The sequence below is a fragment of the Rutidosis leptorrhynchoides genome, chromosome 7, assembly GCF_046630445.1.
Source record: "Rutidosis leptorrhynchoides isolate AG116_Rl617_1_P2 chromosome 7, CSIRO_AGI_Rlap_v1, whole genome shotgun sequence".
NCBI classification, from domain to species: Eukaryota; Viridiplantae; Streptophyta; class Magnoliopsida; order Asterales; family Asteraceae; genus Rutidosis; species Rutidosis leptorrhynchoides.
Genome location: NC_092339.1, coordinates 373,480,237 through 373,506,158, shown reverse-complemented (window position 1 = coordinate 373,506,158; position 25,922 = coordinate 373,480,237).

The following is a 25,922-nucleotide window of genomic DNA, read 5'->3' as shown; positions in this document are numbered from 1 at the left end:
AATAAATTTCGTCCCGAAATTTTAAAGTTGTACCTATTTTGCGTTGTCGGGAAACAAATGTGGATACTTTTGTTTCATCTGATCCTCTCGTTCCTAAGTAAACTCGGGACCCCTTCGAGCATTCCAACGAACCTTGACGATTGGTATGTTGCTCTGCTTGAGTTGTTTAACTTCACGGTCCATGATTTCGACTGGTTCTTCTATGAATTGTAGTTTCTCGTCGACTTGGATTTCTTCAAGAGGAATGGTGAGATCTTCCTTTGCAAGACATTTCTTGAGGTTTGAGACGTGAAATGAATTATGTACCCCGGCGAGTTGTTGTGGTAACTCGAGTCGATAAGCTACCAGTCCGATGCGTTCGATGATCTTGAACGGGCCTACATACCTTGGGTTCAGTTTACCCCTTTTTCCAAAATGTATTACACCTTTCCAAGGTGACACCTTTAGCATAACCATGTCACCGATCTGAAACTCTAATGGTTTCCTTCGGACATCGGTGTAGCTCTTTTGGCGACTACGGGCTGTTTTCAATCTCTCCTTGATTTGCACTATCTTCTCAGTAGTTTCATGGATGATCTCGGGACCAGTTAATTGTCGATCTCCTACTTCATTCCAACAGATAGGGGATCTACACTTCCTTCTATACAGTGCTTCGAATGGTGCAGCTTTAATGCTCGCATGATAACTATTATTATACGAGAATTCTGCTAATGGTAGATATTTATCCCATCCGTTTCCAAAATCGATCACACATGCCCTGAGCATGTCTTCAAGAGTCTGAATTGTTCTTTCACTCTGCCCGTCAGTTTGCGGATGATATGCGGTGCTCATATCTAAACGGGTTCCCAGGGCCTCCTGTAGTGATTGCCAAAACTTTGATGTAAATCTACTATCACGATCGGATATAATGGAAATAGGTATTCCATGCCTTGAAACAATTTCCTTTATGTATAATCGTAATAGTTTCTCCATTCTATCCGTTTCCTTTATAGGCAAGAAATGTGCAGATTTGGTGAGACGATCAACTATTACCCAAATGGTGTCATAACCCCAGGCAGTCTTAGGTAACTTTGTGATGAAATCCATGGTAATACCGTCCCATTTCCATTCTGGGATTTCTGGTTGTTGAAGTAATCCTGATGGCTTCTGGTGTTCTGCTTTGACTTTGGAACAAGTTAAACATTCCCCAACATATGTTGCAACATCTGTCTTTAAATTAGGCCACCAATAATGCGTCTTAAGATCCTGATACATCTTTCCAACTCTAGGATGTATCGAGTATCTTGTCTTATGTGCCTCATTCAATATCAACTTCCTTAATCCACCCAACTTTGGTACCCAAGTACGGTTTGCGAAATATCGAATTCCGTCTTCCCGTATAACGAGTTGCTTCTCATACTTCTTCATTATTTCATTTCCTATGTTTTCTTTAGTAAGAGCTTCTCGTTGAGCCTCTTTGATTTGTGAGTTTAGATTCATGCGAATTTTTATGTTCATTGCTCGTACTCGAATTGGTTCCCGTTCCTTTCTGCTTAGAGCGTCGGCCACTACATTCGCTTTCCCGGGATGATAGCGAATCTCACAATCATAGTCGTTTATCAGCTCGACCTACCTACGTTGCCTCATGTTCAGCTGTTTCTGATCAAAAATATGTTGAAGGCTTTTATGATCAGTAAACACAGTGCATTTAACCCCATATAAATAGTGTCTCCATATCTTCAATGCAAACACTACTGCTCCCAATTCTAAATCATGTATCGTATAATTCCGCTCGTGAATCTTCAATTGTCGGGATGCGTATGCTATAACTTTCTTCCGTTGCATAAGGACGCAACCAAAACCTTGTCTCGAAGCGTCACAATATATCTCAAAATCATCGTTTCCTTCAGGTAATGATAAAATAGGTGCTGTAGTCAACTTCTTCTTCAGTAATTGAAATGCACTCTCTTGCTCAGAAGTCCATTCGTACTTCTTCCCTTTTTGCGTTAACGCTGTTAATGGTTTAGGTATTCGGGAAAAATCTTGAATAAACCTTCTATAATAACCAGCTAAACCCAAAAATTGGCGTATATGCGTTGGTGTCTTAGGAGTCTCCCATTTTTCAATGGCCTCAATTTTAGCTGGGTCAACCTGAATTCCTTTGCTACTAACAACATGGCCAAGAAATTGCACTTCTTTCAACCAAAACGCACACTTAGAAAATTTGGCGTATAATTGTTCTTTTCTTAACAATTCTAATACCAACCTTAAATGCTGCTCATGCTCTTGCTCACTCTTAGAATAGATAAGAATATCGTCAATGAAAACGATAACAAACTTATCTAAATACGGACTACAAACTCGATTCATGAGGTCCATGAATACAGCTGGCGTATTAGTCAACCCAAACGGCATGACCAAAAATTCATAATGACCGTAGCGTGTCCGAAAAGCAGTTTTCGGAATATCTTCTTCTTTGACGCGTAGTTGATGATAGCCCGACCTTAGGTCGATTTTCGAGTAAACACATGATCCTTGCAATTGATCAAATAAGTCATCAATTCTCGGTAGTGGATACCGATTCTTGATAGTTAACTTATTTAATTCACGATAATCTATACACATTCGGAAAGATCCGTCTTTCTTCTTGACGAATAAAATCGGAGCTCCCCACGGTGAAGTGCTCGGTCGAATGAAACCACGGTCCAGTAATTCTTGTAACTGGCTTTGTAACTCTTTCATCTCAGATGGTGCAAGTCTATATGGAGCACGAGCCACTGGTGCAGATCCTGGTACTAGATCTATTTGAAATTCTACAGATCTAAATGGAGGTAATCCCGGCAACTCTTCCGGAAATACTTCAGGAAAATCTCTTGCCACAGGCACGTCGTTGATGCTCTTCACTTTTTCCTTCGTTTCGACTTTATTAACATGTGCTAGGATAGCATAGCACCCTTTCTTCAAGCACTTTTGAGCTTTCAAATAACTAATGAGTTTTAGCTTTGAGTTACCCTTCTCTCCATAAATCATTACTGGTGTTTTATCCTTACGAGGAATGCGAATTGCCTTCTTGACGCACACAACTTCAGCTCCTATTTTGGACATCCAGTCCATGTCGACTATTACATCAAAACTTCCTAATTCTACGGGTATCAAATCAATCTTAAATATTTCTCCGGCTAAATTTATTTTACAATCACGGCAAATTTTATCGACTTTAATTAGTTTACCATTAGCTAACTCAATCATGTACTTAGCATCTAGAGGTAATGATGAAAAATTCAATTTAGCGTGAAAGTCTCTACACACGTAACTTCTATCGACACCAGTATCAAATATAATAGATGCGGATAAGTTATTAATGGTAAACGTACCCGTAACAAGCTCCGGGTCTTCACACGCCTCTCTAGCATTAACAACAAATGCTCTTCCACGTGCAGATCCATTATTCTTCTCTGGATTCGGACACTGGCTCTTATAATGACCCTGTTTCCCACACCCATAACAAGTAACAGTGGCCAAGGCAGTTCTATTTGCATTGGTGGCAGGAGTCTTGGTACCGTTTGTATTTGTAGCAGGAACCCTGCAATCTTCAGCAAGATGACCTTTTCGATTACAATTGTTGTACACCACATTACAATAACCAGAGTGATGTTTGTGGCATCTGTTACATAAAGGATTTCGTCCTTTGTAACCTGAGTTTGAACCGCTACCCGCACCTTGCGTGGTTTCTTGTTTCTTGTTGGATTGTTGATGATTACCTTTCCACTTTCTTTTATTTCCCGATGTCTTGACATTGGTGTTCTTATCCAGAATAATCTGGTCCATCAACTCGTTCGCCATGGTGATAGCTTCATGAATAGTCTTGGGTTTGGATGCTCTAACATTTGCCTTGACCTTTTTAGGCAAACCGTCTTTGTACAGTTCAATCTTTCGTTCTTCGGTTGGTACCAATTCGGGACATAGCAAAGCTAATTCCATGAATCGCTGATTGTAGTTGGTGAGTTCAGTACCAACAGCTTTCAGGCTTCGTAATTCAGCTTCCAACTTCCTAACCTCGTTCCTTGGACAATATTCGTTGATTAGCATTGTTTTGAATTCTTCCCAAGGAGTATCATAAGCTACATCTCCTCCTACGGCCTTCACATAGTTTTTCCACCACGTGAGTGCACTATCTTGTAGGGTGCACGATGCATACTTGGTCATGTCCTTCTCAATACAACCACTGATTTTAAACACAGACTCAATCTTTTCGATCCACCTGGTTAAACCAACCGGTCCTTCTGTTCCACTGAATGATGAGGGCTTGCAACCTTGAAAAGTTTTGTAAGTGCACCCCACACGAGGATTTGGGTTAACTGCAGCACCTCTTGTAGCCTCGACCCATAACATTCTGTCGTTCACTCGCTGATTGATGAGTTCCTGGATTTCTTGTTCCGTCATTCGGTTCAATCGCGCCATAATCTTCAACAAGAATGAAAAAAAATAATTATTCACATGGAATATTATAGATGTAGTATGTATTTACAGTACATCGTAGCTTATTAATAATATGAACCAGTTATTATTATAAAAGCCTTTTCTTCTTATTAGCGTTTTATAATTATATCTAGGGTAGTACTTACCCGTTAAAGTTCATACTTAATAGCTTAGTACGAAAATCAATTACTACCACCCAAATAATACTTAACCATGGAAAATTATTGCATTTCACACTTCACTATTTTACATATGCTTATCTTACATCAAACATTAAGCAAACCACACTAGTAATATTATACAAAACATTATATGATCCCATGGTTTAAAACAACAGCGCATCATTTAATCCAAAGCATTTGTGTTCAAAGAAATCGCTTAAAGGTTATCCTGGTTGTCTCCCTGCGTTTTGGCTGAGGAACCGAAGAACTGGATGTCGGGATAGAACTAATAGGAATAGCGGGAATAGGTGTGGAAGTATCTGGTGGAGTTGGTGCCACAACATCCTCTCTAGACTCGGGATTTGGATTTTCCATTTCAGTAGCCTTTCGTTTCTTTCCTCGTTCGAACTTGTTTTTCGTAATTTCCTGTATTTCTTCCTCCTCAGGATCACTTTCCGGTTCCTCTTCAATTGATTCATCCGGAACTTGTGAGTCTTCCCCAAAGGTGTCGTTTTCATCATCGGATAGGTTAATGACTGGAACACCATCTGAAGATTCTGGTTCAGAGTCGCTAAATGTGATAATAAGTTCTAAGCCAGACATCTATCACATAACAACTAGCACATTAATACCACATAATATTTACATATTAATTTTTAACCAACAAGGATAAGCAATAGTTTTCGAAATCAAACACGGTCAAAGTCCAGACTCACTAATGCATCCTAACAAACTCGATAAGACACACTAATGCAAATTTTCTGGTTCTCTAAGACCAACGCTCTGATACCACATGTCATAACCCGACCTTAACCATAAGGACGATTACAATAACATATGATTTCATCGCGAGGTATTGACCTCTATATGCGACATTTTTCAAAAACTGCATTCGTTTTTACAATACAAACCATAGCTTTTATTACAAATACAAGGTTTAAACAACTTAATAGTGATTATCGTTTAGCGATAATCTTAGACTTACAAACTTTACATGTGATAATAACAATACGACTTCCAACATATTTTACATTACAAATCCTCCGATATGCAGTTTTATTTTTGACACAAATATGCATACTCAAGATCTTGCTTAAATTCAACATGTTGCAGCGGAAGCTTTTAGTTATCACCTGAGAATAAACATGCTTAAAACGTCAACATAAAGTTGGTGAGATATAGGTTTAATGCCGGCAGCGTTATAAATATAGACCACAAGATTTCATATATAAACGTTTTAATAAAAATATTCTAAGTTGTTGAGCACTTGATAACCATACTTAACATTTAATCAATATCGCATATTCCCTTTATTATGAAATCTTACTACACCGTACCAAGTGTAGTCACCGAAACGAAGTACTGTGCAACCGTTGAATACTGGTCGTCCAGTCCGGTTGGGGTTGTCAGGCCCGATAGATCTATCAACAGGATTCGCGTTTACAATACCTCATGTAAATAGTAGTTACCAAGTTACAGGGGAGTATGCCAGTGGTACAACTCAACGTAGAATATATATTTTTAATCACTTATGTCCATAACGTAAATCATAAAATGCATGTATTCTCATCCCGAAATATTTAGAGTTCAAAAGTGGGACTATATACTCACCTTTTCCTTGAAGGTATTTAACTCGACTTGGTCTCCGATAGATATCACGAACCTAACCATATATATAATATATCAACATATTTTCTTTTCAAGTAATCGTTACATATATATATACTTATAATACTTTTAATATTTTCTTAGTCCGTAGTTAGCAGTCTGTTGTTAATGGTCCATAATTAGTTGCTCAATAAAATAAATAAAGACCCCATCGTATTCGTATTGATCAGAATTAATCTCGACCCATGGTACCATGTTGTCAAATGACGTGTTGCGTACATAAAGTACCGTGTTGTCAGATGACGTGTTGCGTACAATCATGAGGTCTTATGATTAATCTTCTCGTGTTGTTTACGGGTGGTCCTGGAATATATAAAATCAAATCATAAATATATATTAAATATTATGTTAATTAGCCAAGATATGATTAATCCGATTTTGTCATAATATGATATATTACAGGTTTTGAAGTGTTTTAAAAATCAAATTAGAAGGATCTATTTAGTTTGCGAACAGGTTTGAAATCATTCAAACTATGTTCTTGTTGTTAAAAATTTTATAACACAAAATAAGATAGCTATATAAATATGAATCGAATAAGATTATGAATAAGGTTACTACCTCAAGTTACTTGGATAAAGCTACTGGAAAAGATAGAAAATAATCTTGATCAAACTTTCTTATGATGATTATAGGTTGTTCATGAAGCTAGTTCTTCATGAGTATTTGGTGAGATTGTGAAGAACACTTAGAGTTCCTAAGAGTGTGTTTTTTTTTTTTGTTAGAGAAAGATGGTTGTAAGAATGAAATGAAAAACCAAGGTGATGGTGATACTTATAGGACAGTCTGGTTGTTGAGGGAACAAGGACAAATTATTGTGTTGAATTTTTGAGTAATAATGTATGCTAGCTTACAAATAAGATTCCCTCTTATCTAGGGCAGATCTAAAGCTGATAAGGATATTGATTTGATGTGTATTTACCAATAGTAAATACGTATGGATGATGGGTATGATACGGTAAAAGAAGCTCAAAATCGGGCTTTTATTTTGGGTCCAACCGGGGCTCTGCCCCTTGGACCCCGCCAGGGGTTGCCACCCCTTGGACCCCGCTTATCGGGGACGCTGCCCCCGAACCCCCGTCATAATCAAGATAAGTTCAAACAAGTGTGCACTCCACACTTCCCCAAACTTGTTCGATATTTATCAAGATTATTTTAGCTACAAATTAATCCCATTACACTTAAATCATATTGGTGACATAGATCACCAACACATTATAAATTGTAAGTATATATGTCAAAGAACGTTACATATAGTAATCGTTTTGAAAACTTAAGTTAGTGGTCTCAAAGTATACTTATAACTCATTGTTGTTAGTTCACAATGAAATGTTAAACCATCCTTAAATCATGTTAAATATGTATAGATATGTACATATACATAATCGTATAATTATCGTGTGTTATATAGTTCGTGATATCATCAGTCAAATTGGACGGTCAAACGTTGTGTAAAACACTTTTCAAAAACATAAGTCTCAATAGTTTGGATTGCTTATCATGTTGGTAAGGTTTAATTTATGTAAATATTAATCTCATAAGTATAAAACGATCGGAAAAATCCGGGTCGTTACAAGAAGTCTCCAAAACATCGATAATCACTAATACTAGTGATTATACACCATTCTCAAGTCTTAAACATGGTTAAATCATTAATCAACCCAAAACCCGCCCTTAACACATATAAACCCGAATCTTGGTGTTAATCTTCAATTAACAACTAAATGGGTTCCAACTATGAATCATACAATCAAAAGCCCCAAATTTGAATGATGAACACAAAAATGAAATTCAGAGTTAGAGCTTACCACTAGTATCACCGTGTAGCTAAGAACGAGGAGAACAAACTTGTCAACTATGCCAAAGATCAAATCCCGCTTCTTCCTTTCCAAAAATCCCTTTGAATTCAATTGGGTGTTTGAGTTTTGAGAGAAAAATGAAAAGAAAAGGAAAATGAAATTAGGAAAATGAAATGAGTGGATGAGGTTAAAACCTCAAATCTGGCTCAAACGCAAAATGACCAAATTGCCCTTGAACCTTATTTAAAATTACAAGAATCTGGTACTAGTTTGCCCGTATCGCCGCGCCGCGGCCTTAAGTGTCGCGCCGCGACATTTGCCTAGGTCTGGGATCATTTTTAATCGGACTTCTGATCTGGATTCCAGTTAATTGCCGCGCCGCGGCCTTCTTCGTCGCGCCGCGACGTTCAACGTGGTCTGACACCTTTCCTTGCATACAAGACCTCAACACCCAAACATGTCCCGAACCCTTCATACGCCTATCGTACATACACAATACACCTATAAATCATATACGGGGAAAAACGGGGTGTTACAACTCTCCCCCACTTAGATTCAATCACGTCCTCGTGATCCTAGTCACGAACCCAAACGGACCCACACTCAATGGTCTTCGAACATGCGTTTCAAACCGACTTTCCTAAGCAATTCTTCCCAATGAATCGCCTTTGACAACTAAATCGTCACCCGCGATTTATCAAAACCACATATCCGAGCACTAAACTCGCTCAATCCCTCATATCGGGAAAAACCCAAACAATCTCGTACCGAGATATCAACTCCTAGCATACCATAACAAGTACATTGCTAGTAACAACCGCAAACCAAGATGAAGTCAACCATCAAACCGATGAAGACCGAATGAAAGTGAACCCTTACGAAAAACACTTACCACCAAACATCCCTTGTAGTGCGCAATACAACCAATACGCCACTATCATAACATCATAAGCAACGGCTAAGACCGATAGCGTCCAAAACGACTATCGCAACGCTAAACCCAAGGTGCACAAAAATCGACTATTGTTACACCCGTAACAACATGTGAGCGAAACACGGCTATCGCCTCACTAATCCCACGACATGGTCCCCACGACCCCACTATCGGCGTATAAAACCACCGTTAGTTCACACAACGTGGTCCTTACGACCCCACCATTGGCGTATAAAACAACCAATAGATCACACATCCAACAACATGAAGGCTGGCAGAAAACTACACGCGACCCACTTCCCAAATCTCAACACCGGATGAAGTCAGCGGACCCCGTCAACGGTCATGCTTCACCGATATAACACTACACCCATGATGAAGTCAGCGGACCCCGAAGGTCATGCTTCACCAATCAACGATCTCATGATGAAGTCAGCGGACCCCGAAGGTCATGCTCCACCAATCAACAATCCCATGATGAAGTCAGCGGACCCCGAAGGTCATGCTTCACCAATCAATGATCTCATGATGAAGTCAGAGGACCCCGAAGGTCATGCTCCACCAATCCACGATCCCATGATGAAGTCAGCGAACCCCGAAGGTCATGCTTCACCAATCAATGATCTCATGATGAAGTCAGAGGACCCCGAAGGTCATGCTCCACCAATCCACGATCCCATGATGAAGTCAGCAGACCCCGAAGGTCATGCTTCACCAATCAATGATCTCATGATGAAGTCAGAGGACCCCGAAGGTCATGCTCCACCAATCCACGATCCCATGATGAAGTCAGCGGACCCCGAAGGTCATGCTTCACCAATCAATGATCTCATGATGAAGTCAGAGGACCCCGAAGGTCATGCTCCACCAATCCACGATCCCATAATGAAGTCAGCGGACCCCGAAGGTCATGCTTCACCAATCAATGATCTCATGATGAAGTCAGAGGACCCCGAAGGTCATGCTCCACCAGTCAACGATCCCTTTTGGCCTCGAACAACGAGTAGTGTAACATCGCTCTCTGCTACGCCATAGTGAATCCTAACGGATACCACTAACCATTCACACAATCGAGCAAGAACCGCCTATATCAAACATAGGCACAAAACAATAATTCTCTAAAAGAGGATCCGATACGCACATCCCTTAACCGAGGGATTTCACCTTGCTCACCATACCCGTCCATTATTTCTCAATGAGATTTACCACATTACTACCTTGGTGATATTTCAAGTCCAAAATCATAAGTACAATTTAACCGAAATTGTACCCTACCACAAATCGACCAAATCTAGGTCCCGACATAAATTTCGGATATACCAAAAGCATTGTCCGAAATCTCACACTAAAACCTCCTCGTGCGGGAGTGTAACTCCCCCACTTGGAACTACGTTCCATAACCGCATCTCGTACACCCGCACAATGCTACCGAAGGTAGACTTTACCAATAATTGAGTTCACACGGCCCATCACCACGTCTTGCTTCAACTTTGAGCATACCAAGAATCTTAACCTATCCTTAAACACTTCGAACAAAAAGTGTACCACAAATTACACGAACTATACACTCGCAATCATCCAATTGCTTTAGCTTGTCGAATTTCACCCGATCGCTCATGTACCTAAGGGTTTCACTTCGGTACCCTAAGTACAATGTAACCGCAACACAATCGGAGTCGAACACCACGCTAGTAGGTATAAAAAGGCACATAATGTCGCGTCACGTAGACTCCTTTACCAACATACATCGAGATCAACACTCGATTTCAAGAATTTCAATCCACCCAACGAACCTCATGGTTCATCAACTTCAACGCGAAAGCGAACACGCGCTTAACGACCGAACACCAAAACCCATTTCCATGGTTTGGTAGAAACATTTCCCAAATACTAAGGGATGCTCGGTTGCACCAAGTCTTACGCCCTTCGCCCGACAATCCAACGTCACTATAGGGTACTTCCATTAGGAACGTCACCCGTATCAATAACACGCACAACACAATTGAGACCTTAAGGGTCTCACTCGAACGAGCTTAACGACCCGGTACCAACCAAAATGCCTAAGCACCCAAGGATTCGCACCATAGGGTCAAGGCACAACACACCACTTATACACTCTACTGAGAGCCAACCGGAACCATAAACGTAAACCGCGCGCTCGCTACAAATTATCTCCAACGGAGAATAAAGTTTAGCTAAGACTTACGCACATACCGCATGTTATTACAAACGAACAACATATAATTTCGTACTAAAAGTACCTGATGTAGTGCTGTTGGGCTTCCGTGCTCCACTTCCCATCATGTATTCGCGCTCTAACCTCCTAACCCGATCGTCATGCGATTCAGAACACTCTGACTTCCGGTGTCCCTCCATCCGGCAAATGAAACACCTGATTGAGCCCAAAGGCACCACCGTACAATCTTGTGCCAAATGACCCCGTTCCCCACACTTAAAGCACGTGAGCTTGTAACCCTTCTTACTCTTCTTCTTCACATTCCCGACGCCTGCAGACGTACTTCGTGCCCTCTTACCATGAGCACCATGTAATCCTAACCTTGCAAGTACATCTTCATCATCACTACCTCGAGGTTTGGGAAACCTCTTTTCAAACTCTTCCTTTACAACTTTAGTCACTTGGTCTCGGACCATTTCCGTCATTTGTCCTTCGACCAACTCCTTGGTTACTTCTCTAACTTTGCCGGTGAAAACCGAGACATATTGTTCAAACACGGCCTCAATATTTAACGTTAACTCATCCTTCCCTTCGTGAATAGGCTCACTCGTTCTGCATCCATCTTTCGTTTTCATTCTAAGGAATGCAAACGATTAGATCATGGACATATAGACCACACGCACAACACCGCCCCATCTTGCTAAACACTCATCGTACATCACTTGTTAGACACGATTTGCACCCGTAATAAGGTTTGCAAGTCCTTATTACGCATACACGCCGTATCAACTTGTTAGTACAACGACCGCCTCGCTCGATCATATAAGCAAACACAAACAAAATTCTACGCGATAAAAACACACGCGAGAATTATTATCGCAACACAATAATATATTAATAATATCCGCATTACTAATATAAACGTTAGTCCACTTACAAACAAGGCACTAACTATAACCCATTCCGACCCGTAATCCTACAAGTCCCGCAACAAATTAAGCACATACAAAAGTCTAAGTCTAGGCACCTATCTCAAGTCACCTAAATCCCTTAGACCATGCTCTGATACCACTTGAAACAACCTAACCCGTATTAAACCGGCCCATAAAATTTTTTCCTTTTAATATACGTTAAATAATACTTTAGGTCCCATTACCCATTTACCAAAACATATTTGTTACCAAAGTAAGTTCAACGAACTTAAAGCATACATTAATAATTTAAACTTCTCAATACAATAATACGTAGTTAAATCATAAACCGGTTATAATCATTATGACCCGACTAGTTACGTTTACACAAAACCGAGCATGGTGATTTGGGACTACGCTACCCAAATCCTAATCGAGTACAAAAGCAAGATCTTCTAAGCAACCTAGCCAAGATCTCTAATCCCCAAGCTTACCCGAGCCGCCAAGCATGCGAACCTATAAAAATATCAACAACTAGAGGGTAAGCTAACGCTTAGTGAGTGAGAATATACTACATACATATATATGCATAAAATGGACACGCCACACAAATATCCAAATATCGCATACCGGAGCATCCAAGCATAAAGGCAAGCTAGTCTATGCATACCGTAAGATCACTAAGCAACGAGCTAAAGATACATCAACAAAATATAAGTTCACCAACAACGATGTGAACAATGCCAATAAACTACACCCGGAGGGTTAGCTATTTCACGACAAAACAACGTTATACGTATACAAAATATATATATACACATAACTTGAAATAACATAATTGCTTACGCTTACAATGCAATAACCATTCCACTCACAATATTAACCCTTCGCCATTGGGGTTATATAATCCACATCACACGCCCATGTGATAATGTACACACAAAGTGTGCACCTCGCCAAGGTGGTCAACCAAAATGCACAACCGTGCCAATTTGGACCTATACACAAGTCCATCAAATTCACCTATATGTGAAGTGAGCTCTATAACTGAGAACCACTTCACCCGACCCGCACCCATCCTACACATACATATGCACATAGGATATTAACACTCACCTTGTCGCCTTGATGAAAGCTTCCAAGTAATTCGTGACTCGTCAATGGAAAGTACCTATTCCATTATCACAAATACAACAATACACAATTAGGGTTGACTTACAAACCAACCCAATTTACTCTTAGTGCAATTTCAACCCAAATGCACTTCCAAACACCGAACGCGCCCAAACTAACCAATAATCACTAACACGAGTGCAAATGGTCCTAATATGCCAATTAAACTCGAACACAAGTGTTAAACACTTATTGTTCTCAAAATCGCCCATACCCCTAATTTTGACCCACTAAGTCAAAATCTCACCATTTACAAGTTTTAACACCAAAACATATTTAACTCGGTTTCATACCTCAACTTAATCCATTTTAAGTTTAGAAACCTCAACGAATCGACATTCGGGTCATAACCATCAACAAACCCTAATTTTGACTCTAGTCAAAATTAGTCAACCACAAGAACCCTAGAAGTCTCCAAAACATCGATAATCACTAATACTAGTGATCATACACCATTCTCAAGTCTTAAACATGGTTAAATCATTAATCAACCCAAAACCCGCCCTTAACACATATAAACCCGAATCTTGGTGTTAATCTTCAATTAACAACTAAATGGGTTCCATCTATGAATCATACAATCAAAAGCCCCAAATTTGAATGATGAACACAAAAACGAAATTCAGAGTTAGAGCTTACCACTAGTATCACCGTGTAGCTAAGAACGAGGAGAACAAACTTGTCAACTACGCCAAAGATCAAATCCCGCTTCTTCCTTTCCAAAAATCCCTTTGAATTCAATTGGGTGTTTGAGTTTTGAGAGAAAAATGAAAAGAAAAGGAAAAGGAAATTAGGAAAATGAAATGAGTGGATGAGGTTAAAACCTCAAATCTGGCTCAAACGCGAAATGACCAAATTGCCCTTGAACCTTATTTAAAATTACAAGAATCTGGTACCAGTTTGCCCGTATCGCCGCGCCGCGGCCTTAAGTGTCGCGCCGCGACATTTGCCTAGGTCTGGGATCATTTTTAACCGGACTTCTGATCTAGATTCCAGTTAATTGCCGCACCGCGGCCGCCTTCGTCGCGTCGCGACGTTCAACGTGGTCTGACACCTTTCCTTGCATACAAGACCTCAACACCCAAACATGTCCCGAACCCTTCATACGCCTATCGTACATACACAATACACCTATAAATCATATACGGGGAAAAACGGGGTGTTACATATAAATATCTATTGTTCGTGAATCGTCGGGAATGGTCGAAAGTCAATTGAATATATGAAACGGTTCAAAATTTTTGAGACGTAACATAAAAGACTTTGCTTATCGCGTCAGAATTATGAAATCGTATCCAGAGTTTGATTTAAAATTAGTCGAAATTTTCCGGGTCGTCACACGTCGCACCATTAGCGGCGACGTATCGCCGCAAAAAAGAAAAAGAAAATACGTTAAATTTATTAGCGGCGACGTATCGCCGCAATTGTGTGTAGGCCCAATCCAGCTGGTCAAAAGTCTGAATGTTTTGTCGTTTAGCGGCTCTTTTGCGGCGAGATTGGTGCGCCGCAAAAGGTCTTCGTCGCCTGTCCTCTTTTTTCTAGTAGTGTGACCCTTGATTAGAGGGCGCTTTACCCGGCATTGGGGTGACACATGGGTTTCCCGATGTCCGAGGTTTATCCGCTACGGGGGGGGGGGGGGGGGGGGGGGGGGGGGAATGTGTCCGTTAGTAGTAGGGGTTCCCCGTAAAAAAAATAAAAATAAAATAAAATCAACACTAACCAACATCAGAGCCGTAGACCTTGTGTTGAGATCGGGTAATGCAACTGCGGGAGATAATCGTGTGAATGGTTTAGTCCCTGATCCCAAACTGTTGTTCAAAACAAACAAAATGGGGTAATATTGGTCAAACTAATAGGGAAAACATAACATGTTACATGTGCCATGATTTTAAACAGATCTAACTTATGCCTTTCAACCATATTCTGTTTGGACGTTATCATTCTAGATGTCAGCAGCAACGAAGTTTTCAGATGAACACATGTTAATTTTTAGGCTCAGTCACAAAAAGCAAACATTATTCTGGAATAAAGAATTTTTTTTATAGTCAGTTTGTGGATGTATATCTTTAACGGTGTCATAAAACTCCTCGATTTTCCATAATATGAGTAATTAATTGGTTAACATAGGTCAATGAGTCAAAATCATCGATTTTAGTTAGTCAAAGACGGATTTAATCAGTAAAAATGGGTCAAAGTCAATATTGGTCAACATTTTAATGAAGCTGAAATAGATATTTAGAGTTTTTGAACAAATGTAGATAATGTTTACGTTCCAAATAACTATATTAACGTTTAAGTTTAGATTTGTGGATTTCTTGTATATTTACGTATATAATTTTGAAATTTGTTAAATCCAATCCGATTACACCCTCAGATGTCCCAACTAAGTACTCGCGTAATGTTTAAAAGAGATTAGTACAGTACATCAATACCCAATGGCTAATTCCATTATAATTAAAATTTAACATGTCGAATGTGATACCGTCTCCTTGGGCAATCACAGATGTTTGATGAATAAAGATCTCTTCACCCGGCTTCAATACACACGCAAAATCCTCGAACAACTTATCACCGGGAAAATCAGACGAATTTACGGATTGCGATTACAAAAATCCAGTGATGAGGAATCCACCGGTAAAGAACCTGCCACGTGTCAATGTATAATATGAAACATATATGGTTTATAATTTCTGGTTTGTCGTTGGGCTTTATATGTTCCCTTATATTTCAAAGTCTCTGCTTCTGTCTTCTATAATCATTATCATTCACAGTTAATGCTCTCTTTTATTTGCTGCAATTTATACCCCAATTTCTATTTCGGAGTTTTGTCCTTTCGTTTCTTCTTCTTGCGATTAAGCACCGCTTGTAATGGTCCAGAATTCACAGATATGAATTTCGGAATGAACATTGTTAATGTTCTAGGAAGGAAATTGTGATAGCACGATCTTGACTTGTCAAATTACTAGAATACCTTGGAAAAGGCCGAATCATCAAGAAATATTTTCTTGATATTTTAGAGGTTAAGAGTCGTATAACATGGCACATGATGATGTTATGATCTGTGAATCATCACGTTCTATTTAGAAACTCAGCATGACTTACTGTAATATAATCACATTGATCAAGTGTCATTATATTATACTAATTCATGCTTCAGTTCCCAACACTACTTCAAAATATTCCTATTTTAAACTTGAATGTTTCAGAATTTAGAAATACAAGCTTCTAGAATTACAATGAATAAAGAAACGAATGTAGAGATTAAAATTGAAAAGCAAATAATTTAGGATTAGAGTGGATACTTACCATTTAATCAGAAATCGGATAGCTTTTTGCCGGAATGATCGATAAGAAAAAAATAAAATTAGCGACGTTAGGGTTTTCTAAATGTAATATGTATATGTAAGTTGATCGAGTCTAAATTCGACTATACTAATCGAATTTAGTCCGAGTGCAATAAGATTGGAGATTGAAACTTTTTTAAAGTTTAAGGGACCTTATGATCGTCTTTCATTCATCAAGAATGGTCAATCACCATGTCTCGGTCTTGATCATACCTTATGGTACATGTAGAGAAGTTATACCATAGCTTGTAAATTCACCGGTTTAACCACCTTGAAATGAAGACACAAGTTTCCTATATATAATTTTCGAATGACTGCGCATTGCATTGTATAAACGCCAACCTTTGCGGATTTTACGCTATCCTTGTAATTACTTACGCGCTGACCAAATACTACGGGCAAAGAATAACCTGACCTTGGTACATATCCCAACTCTGAAGCTTGTCTTGCGTTTTAAGTTTATTGCCCATAAGAAGCCAAAGAACAAACGAGTGTTGGGGAATACAATTCGAAACCAAACAACTTTGAATCAAGGGACAATTGGTTTAAAGGGTCGAATGGCCTCATAAGCCTTACTCACGGAGAAAAAAGATGCAGCTCCATCTTTATTCTTCCATTGCAACTTATCACAAACATCAGTAAGCATAGGAATTTGGATATTAGATGAAACAAAATATTTATGAAGCCAACCAGCGGGCCAACTCCAATTATTATTAAAAATCAAGTCTCTCACTCTTGTATCCGGACCAAAACCTGCTGAGTTTATGTCCCACCATGATATTGTATCAATTAGAGGGTCCTCGCTACACTACACATCGAACGAAGCTAGAGCCGTAGCGCCATCACCAATCTTATAGACCATAAATTTATGTATCACATCACGAAAGTTAAGAAGCTTCTCCAGCTCCAACTCACATTCAGTCTAATAGAAACGTCCCAAAAAGATTTATTCCTAAAGTGGTGAGCATGAATCTACTTACCCATAAAGATTCCTTTTCAGTAATAATACTCCATATATGGATCGAAGTTAGGGCAATATTCCAGTATTTGAGTCTCTTGATACCCAAACCAACTTCATCCTTTGGCAAACATAAATCGTCCCATTTTACTTTAGCTTTACCCTTTTGCATGACCCCTTGACACCATAGAAAGAACAGAGCAATTTCTCAATATCTTTTACTATAGCATCCGGAGGAATAGATACAGAGGCCTAATAAACGTGCATATAAGTTAAAACCGAAACTATGAGCTCTACTCGCCCTGCAAAAGACAAGAATTTATTCTTCCAATCCTCTATTTTGTTTTTCACCCTCTCAACCAAGATCTTACAATCTCGATATAATAGGCGGGATGACACCAATGGCACTCCAAGATAACGAATAGAAAGAGTTCCTTCCTCAAACGGCAAAATATCAAGGATGGCTACTTTAATATTATTTGGTACATTAGCGTAAAAAGCGGTACTCTTAGGCAATCTTGGAGTTAACCCCGAGCAACATATAAATTCCTCAAGAGCATCTCGAATAACCCTTACCGAGCTAGTATTAGCATAAGAAAAGAGAAACAAGTCATCAGCAAAGCAAAGGTTTATAATATTCACACGATCACATTTCGGATGATATCGAAATTCATCCTCCATCAACACTCACCTCTTCAACATTAGCGACAAGATTTCCATTACTAGCGTAAATAAGTAAGGAGACATAGGGTCACCTTGCCGAAGGCCCCTTTTACCCAGAAAATATCCATGCACATTCCCATTTATATTAATTGAATAAGATGTCGTGGTTACACATTTCATGATCCAATTAACCATCCTAGAAGGATAGCCGAAACCCAATAAACAAGCCTTCAAAAAATAACCGTGTCATAGGCCTTTTGAATGTCAATTTTAATGGCACACCTCGGAGCACCACGATCCAAATGATAGTTTCTTATAATTTCCTGAGTAAGTAAAATTTATCAGAAATACGTCTTCCGAGAATAAAAGCTAATTGGTTCTTGCTAACCACATCATCTTGTTCGTTATAACCTTGCTAATACATTTATATATAACGTTACAACAAGATATTGGACGAAACTCAGTCACCTTGGTTGGAGCCATTACTTTTGGTACTAATGATATAAGGGTATGATTAATATTTCAATATCTTACCATTAGAAAAAAAATCTTTCACCGCTTTGATCACATCATCACCAATTATGTCCCAAGTCTTCTTGAAAAATACCGCCGAATACCAATCTGGACCGGGAGATTTAATGTCACTGATATCGAACATTGCATTCTTAATCTCGTCAGAAGTAATAGGCGCAATCATCCCTGAAGCTTTTTGATGGCTTACTTCCATATGTTATAATTTGGACCCTGGGTGATGCGGATGTCGTTTTTGTTCGGTGCCTGTTTAGTTTTTCAAATTGTGTTGATCATATTATATACCTAATGTGGATGTGGATTGTATTGTATCTCTTAGTATGCATGTAGGAGTTGTGTAAATGTGAGTTAACTGGCTCCTCATGTAATCTCACTGTACCAACTGTTTCACTTATATGCATTATTAATATACTTGTTTGCTTTAAAAATAAATAAATAAATCACAAATGGTAGAGGTGGGGCAAAATGGACGGGTTTTTTTTTATCATTAATAAGTTTGTCAAATATGATAACTTGATAACTATGGCTGCTTTACTATGTTCAGTGGCGGAAGCATGAATTTTTCAATTAGGGGATAAATTATTTTTTGGAAAAAATATGAAGGTTTATGAACAAAATATTGAGTTTCTTTCTTTCTTTTATTTTTTATTTATTTTTTTTTTTTTTGCAAAATACGAATGTTTTTGGGCAAAATACGAATGTTTTTGGGCAAAATACAGAAGCTTTGGGGGCAAAATATGGTGACTTTGGAGCAAAATCGAAAAATCAAAATTTTTATACTTAAAATTACAAATTCTCCGTACAATATACTTTTTTTCTTAGAAAAAGGAGGAAATTTTTATTAACACAAAAAGTTACAAAGTACAAGGGGGGCTAGCCCAACAAAGCCCAAAACACGAACACGATAAGATACACGAAATTTTTATTATTGAATGTTTTATGCAATACAAAGACCCGTTGGGGTACTTTTAACACATTTAATGTAGTGGCTCATAAGTCGAACACCATGAGTACCAAAAAACAACTGTTCTGTTTTTATGATGACTTGATAGCTTCTGATCGTTTGATTAAATCATGTTCAAGTGTAAATCAGTACTTACCAATTGCATACCAATCAATCACTGGCGATTTCATAATTAGAATTCAATGAAGTCCCGAATTTTTTTTCAGTATCAATTATATTTGAATGTTATTTTAGTGGTTGTTTAACTTTAAAAATTATAAATTTATAAAATATATGTGATCCGACTAATGAAATTTAGTAGTGTCCGATACAATTTAAAGAAAAAACTATGAATTTGAAAAATATACAGGGTCCTATAGTTAAATTTAGTGGAATCTTATACTATTTAAAGAATATTTTCTACATAAAATTTTTAAACTAGCGGTGTCCCGTGACTCAACGGATCATAAGCTAGGTTCGCACTTGCAATCAATTGGTTAAGTTTCATGTATTTAGGTTCGTATTGCAAATATTTATGAAATGTACTTTTATTGAACGCAACTAATTTTAGGAATCATTTTAAACTCACAACATCAAACTATATGGTTATATGATTTGAAAACGTCCTCATTACAAGAATTTATGAACAAATTACTTGCCTAATTATTTTTGTTTTGAACATCCTTCAAAAACGACACACATGTTTACGTTTCAGGCTGATCAATTGCGTTTAAGCACCTTTGCAAAAATGACACTCAAACTTTAAACCTATTGATTTTCACAACGCCTGCTTCACAAGGTTTATATCATTTTATACTCTTTGGATGGCCCATCTAAAAGGTTGAAACATTTCTATTTGTTTTTTTTTTTTTTTTTTTTTTTTTTTTTTTTTTTTTTTTGAAAAGCAACAAGATTTTATTACTTTCATTAAAATATACAACAAAGAAAGAACATCACAAGCATGCAAGATCATGCTTAGGAAAACTGTACAAGAGGAAAGCTAAAGCATGAAACAGACACTTGGACTAAACAGGACATCGGCCTAAAGATGAAACTTGAAACTTTCTACAAAATAGCCATGATCATCAATCACACTTGGGTTTAAAAGCCACTGATTCCAGTCGAGGTTTTTTTGTTTTCGATCTTCTCGAAATCCATTCGAACGCTCTTACTTGAACGAATTGAACTTCATTCAAAGCCATGGGTCCATTGCTTTTTTTTTTTTTTTTTGGAATAAGGTTTGATTCCGGTTACGCCAAATAATTGTAGGATTTGTGTGCAAGGTACAACACATAACTATATGGCTAAATTTATTTGAGCCTTTGGGGTCACACACATATACGCCTAGACGTCAAAAGAAATATATATATAATGTGTGTGTGTGTGTATATATATATATATATATATATATATATATATATATATATATATATATCACCCAAGTAAATATATTAGTCAATAAATTCGTACGTTATATTATGTTTGTTTTTAAAACTCGTATCCACTAGCTGACCATCTAAAAATTAATGAGCATGTATATATTTTATATGTTGGATATATATGTTCATTGTTTTTTAACATGGAGTAGTAGTTGAGTCAAGAAAAAAGAAAACCGAAACATTGAGTGGATCTCTATGTGTAAAGGAAAAGAAAAAGCAAAGAAAATAATATTTATATTGAGTGGATCTCTATGTGTAAAGGAAAAGAGGAAGCAAAGAAAATAATATTTATACATGTTTTCTATCTTCACTGATTGATGAGTTGGTTTGAAAAAGTAATATATATAGATATTGAACTAGAAGTTGTAGTGTGATACTGAAAAACACTTCAATAGAAATCTTTCTTGTTTCTGACTTACGAGTACCAAGAAAAACAAGGGTACCAAGAAAAACACATACATAACATACATACGGAGTACTATTATTTGTGTATTGATAATTAATATAATTTGATTATATTAATACGTTACTTGGGGTCTAGACTAGCATCCATTGACGATCGCTTGAAGTGTAGTGTGGACTATCCAAAGAGACGATCATACTTTTGATCGTGAGTTTCTCTCTATCAAATCATTTTCTTCAGGAAAGGTATATCGTTTACTCACTTTGTAAATTCATATATTTTGACAATCATTAGTGGTGTAACTGGATCTAATGGAACCGTTAATCGTATGCATGTTTTGTAATAATAATATAGATTATATTTAATTTTACCTGTCCGCTGCGTTATCTGATTTTGAAAGTACACACGATTTTTCATCAGTGGTATCCGAGCCGCTTTTACACCATTTTAATTGTCACGTGATTTTCTCAGATCTAGTTTTGTGATGAAATGGTAAAAAGTAAAAACTTTTTTTTTATAATTTCAACATGTTTGTTTTAAATTAAATCTCATGACGCACAAATAAGATCTGAAAAATATCACTGTTATAAATTTTGAATTTATTTATTATGGCTTGAATAATTGTTGTTTATTTAATTCCATGGTTGTACACATGCATTGTAACCATGGACAAGCCATATGTAGTTTTTAATAATGTAGTTATTAGAATTGTGATTGCACACATAGCCCATAATGCCCCGACCTATGTATGATTGTTGTGATTGTTGATTACGGTAATATTATGTCATGTTGATTATTTGTATTATTTGAAAGGCCATTTTGAAGCCAAAGTTGTATTATATTTATTTTTCATTTTCATAGTATTGTATTTAAATTTATTTCAATGTTTAAAATTACTAGTTTAGTTGTATTTTCAAATTTAAATAAATGTAACAAGTTGAAGATTGAAGATAAAATACAACATGCTTTTGGCTTAGAAGATGACGAACAGGTCAAGTTGACAATGATGGCGTTTGTCAAGTTTTCACTTGATTCTTGAATCAAGTGGGAGCTACAATATTACCCTTAGTTTGACCTCTTGATTCCATGTCGGCTCATGGGATCGAGAATAGGATTTTCGGGCTAGGCTATGTGTATGTGTGATGCATGATATGGTTGTGTTTTATTTTTGCATTATACATAATTGTTGATTAGAATATATGTTAAATGTTTTTGATGAAAACATCAAATAAAACCGGTAACAGTTTTAATGATTAAAATTGATGATTTTAAAAAGTTAAACTCTAACGAGTTTAAAGTTAAATGATTTTTGAAACACAAATTATATATGATCGAAATCTTTTAAAATTGTTTTAAAACAATACACCTTTTTGTATTTGTTACTTTTATATATAAAATAAAATAACAAACTAGACGCATAAACACGATCGACATATATAAAATTGGTTAAAATGATTTTTAACAAATAGTGTAGCGAATCTTGTGTGCATGCATTATTCGTTAACACAAGTATTTTTAAAATACCCGTCAAATTTAAGTCATGCCATCCAATGAACTTGCAAACACTCCTCGTTATTTTTGGTTACGGTGAGACCTAATCGAATTATAGCCACGAGGTGGATTTTCAGTTACGAGTGAGACTAAGCTGAATTTCCACTGTTTTCAAATTGGACGACTTAATCGTATTCACGGTGAGACCTGAGTTCGAGGCAAGGATGGGACAAACATGCCAGTAGATAATAGTGGTTTGTTGAACTACACATATTTCTAGGTCCCATAAAGATCTAAGAGTTGCACTTATGATGCAATTGGTAACCGCTACCTACCAATAGACTCTATAACTACTAGCTGATCAACAGATGTAGTTATGGAACCTCTATGTGGATCTTAGGCTTTCGTAAATTAATTGTTTTCAAATATATTAAAACTTGGGTAGTTAATTTATTAAAGTACAATATCAAAAGTACTAAAATTGAATCTTGTTCTTTTGTAGATGTCAAACAATCAAAACGTAAACCAAAATAACCTCCGTTCTTTGTTGAAGAAGGAGAAACTCAATGGTTCAAACTTCCTCGATTGTTACCGCAAACTGAGAATTGTTCTCAAATTTGAAGGGAAGTTGAACAAAATTGAAGAACCTTTACCCGAAGCTCCTCCTGAGACAGCTACTGCTGCTCAAAAGAATGCTTATCAGAAGTTGTTTGATGAGCAAGAGAAGATAGCTTTAATCATGCTTGCTAGTATGACTTCTGACCTCCAAAAGGAAATGGAAGATCATACAGCATATGATGTAGCGACCCGACCAAATCGTCATTGACGGCGCCGACTACTTAGGTCCCGTTACGTGGTCGTAGTCCCTATATGAGACTCGTTTGACCAAAATTATGTCGCATTCTTTTGAAACGTATCATGCTTGCAAAGTTTAGTTTACAAAACCGTTCGACGACAAGTTTAAGTTTACAAGAGTATAAAGTATAAATGAAATAACTTGCGACATAATTAGTTTAAAATCGCGGTTGCTATAAATAGTGTAAGTATGTAAACAATATGTTTGAATCCAAAGGTGCTATCACTAGCGTATGTATGTATGTATGCTTGACCCCAAGCAAGTATGAGTGTACGCGGAAGCATGTATCAAATAGCCAAGTATGAACCTGAGAAACATATAGAAAACTGTCAACGAAAAACGTTGGTGAAATCATAGGTGTTTTAGTAATCGTTGTATTTGAACCACAAGATTTAGTATAAGATGATTATCAAAATCATTTGCATTCCAAAAGTTGTTATTTGTATCCCGGGCACCCAATTATCAAACTTAACTGTTTTGCACCCTTTGCGTAGTGTTAGAACATACACTAGACCCGAAAATATATTTCATCCGCTAACGGTAGCGAACCGTCCGAATGAGGCTCGTCAAGCCCATGTGATCACATAATATAAGTTCACGTTTACACCCTGCAAGTGTAACTAATGATAATTGAATTGAGGCTTTTTGTTCAAACCCGTACGTGGAATGTTCGTTTTCGTACTTGTGTTCAATGTATAAAAGTATGATACGTATATGTTTCTCATCCCATAGTTTAAAGCATAAAAGTTGTTTGAAGGATGGGACTATGATCTCACCTCGAGTGCACGAGTATAAATGTACTTCACAAAGTAAACGTGTGCATGAATGTTGCTTAGCCTTGACCTAAACAAGTAAGTTGTATCAATTAACCGGTTATGACACAAGGTCGGGCGAAATGTGTTCAATTAGTCCTATGGCTCATTACGACTCGATTATATAGCATGTGAATCACGTTGTCAAGTTTCATGCAAGAATCAAGTATAAAATAAGATTAGAACGATTGTATAATTGTTTTGTTAAGTTTGACTAAAAGTCAAACTTGGTCAAAGTCAACGAAAAAGTCAACGGGGTCGGGTCGGGTCCCGAACTATTTTTCTGAGGTTTTTATTCATATATAAGCATGTTAGAACAAGTTACATGTGAATCGGAGGTGCGTAGCATAGCAAACATTTTTCGAAATTTGACAAAGTAGGTCAGAACCCAAACACGGCTATTGCCGCGCTGCGGCCAGAGGTGTCGCGCCGCGACATTAGGCGTGGCCTGGTACCTGGTCAGTTTCAAAAGTTCAAGTCTTGATCCAAAATTCAATTTAGCACAAAACGCAAACCGTAAACACTTAGAATACGCATCTTATATCATTGGAAAGCTCTTTTGACAAGGAATACAATTAACTACCTTTCACCAAGCAAAAACATCAATTACAATAACCGAAAACTCGTCAATTGATCAAGAAAGGTTTATTTTCAAAGTTTCAAGTTCGTAAAACGTATTTTATGATTCGGGAATCCAATTTTCACATAAGATATGCTGTTTCGAAGGTAATTAAGCATACATTGCATCTAAACACTTACTAACAACATTAACAAGCATTCAACGCATCAAAAGTTCATTTCAAAGTCTATCAAACCCTAACCAAAATTCACAAAAATCAATAATCATGTGTTTGAAGTTTTCTTAATCAACCTACGCATCAAAACGAAGCTAGTGATACTAGTAACACAATTAAAACATGAACTTTAACAATCAAACAACATTTAATCTTCCAAAATGCAAGATTAAGCAAACCCATTTCAAATGTTCAAACTAGTTACTCAAAATAACAAATCGAGCAAACAAAATATATATTCATGTTACACACGAGCCATAAACACTAACTAACACCATTTCAAGTATAAAAACACGAATTTAGAGAAAATCTAGAGTTTTAGAAATGTTACCCAAACTTGATGAAATTGGTACCAAAATGTAGAGGATGAAGAGAGGATCACGAAAATGTAATTTGTTTTGATGTTTC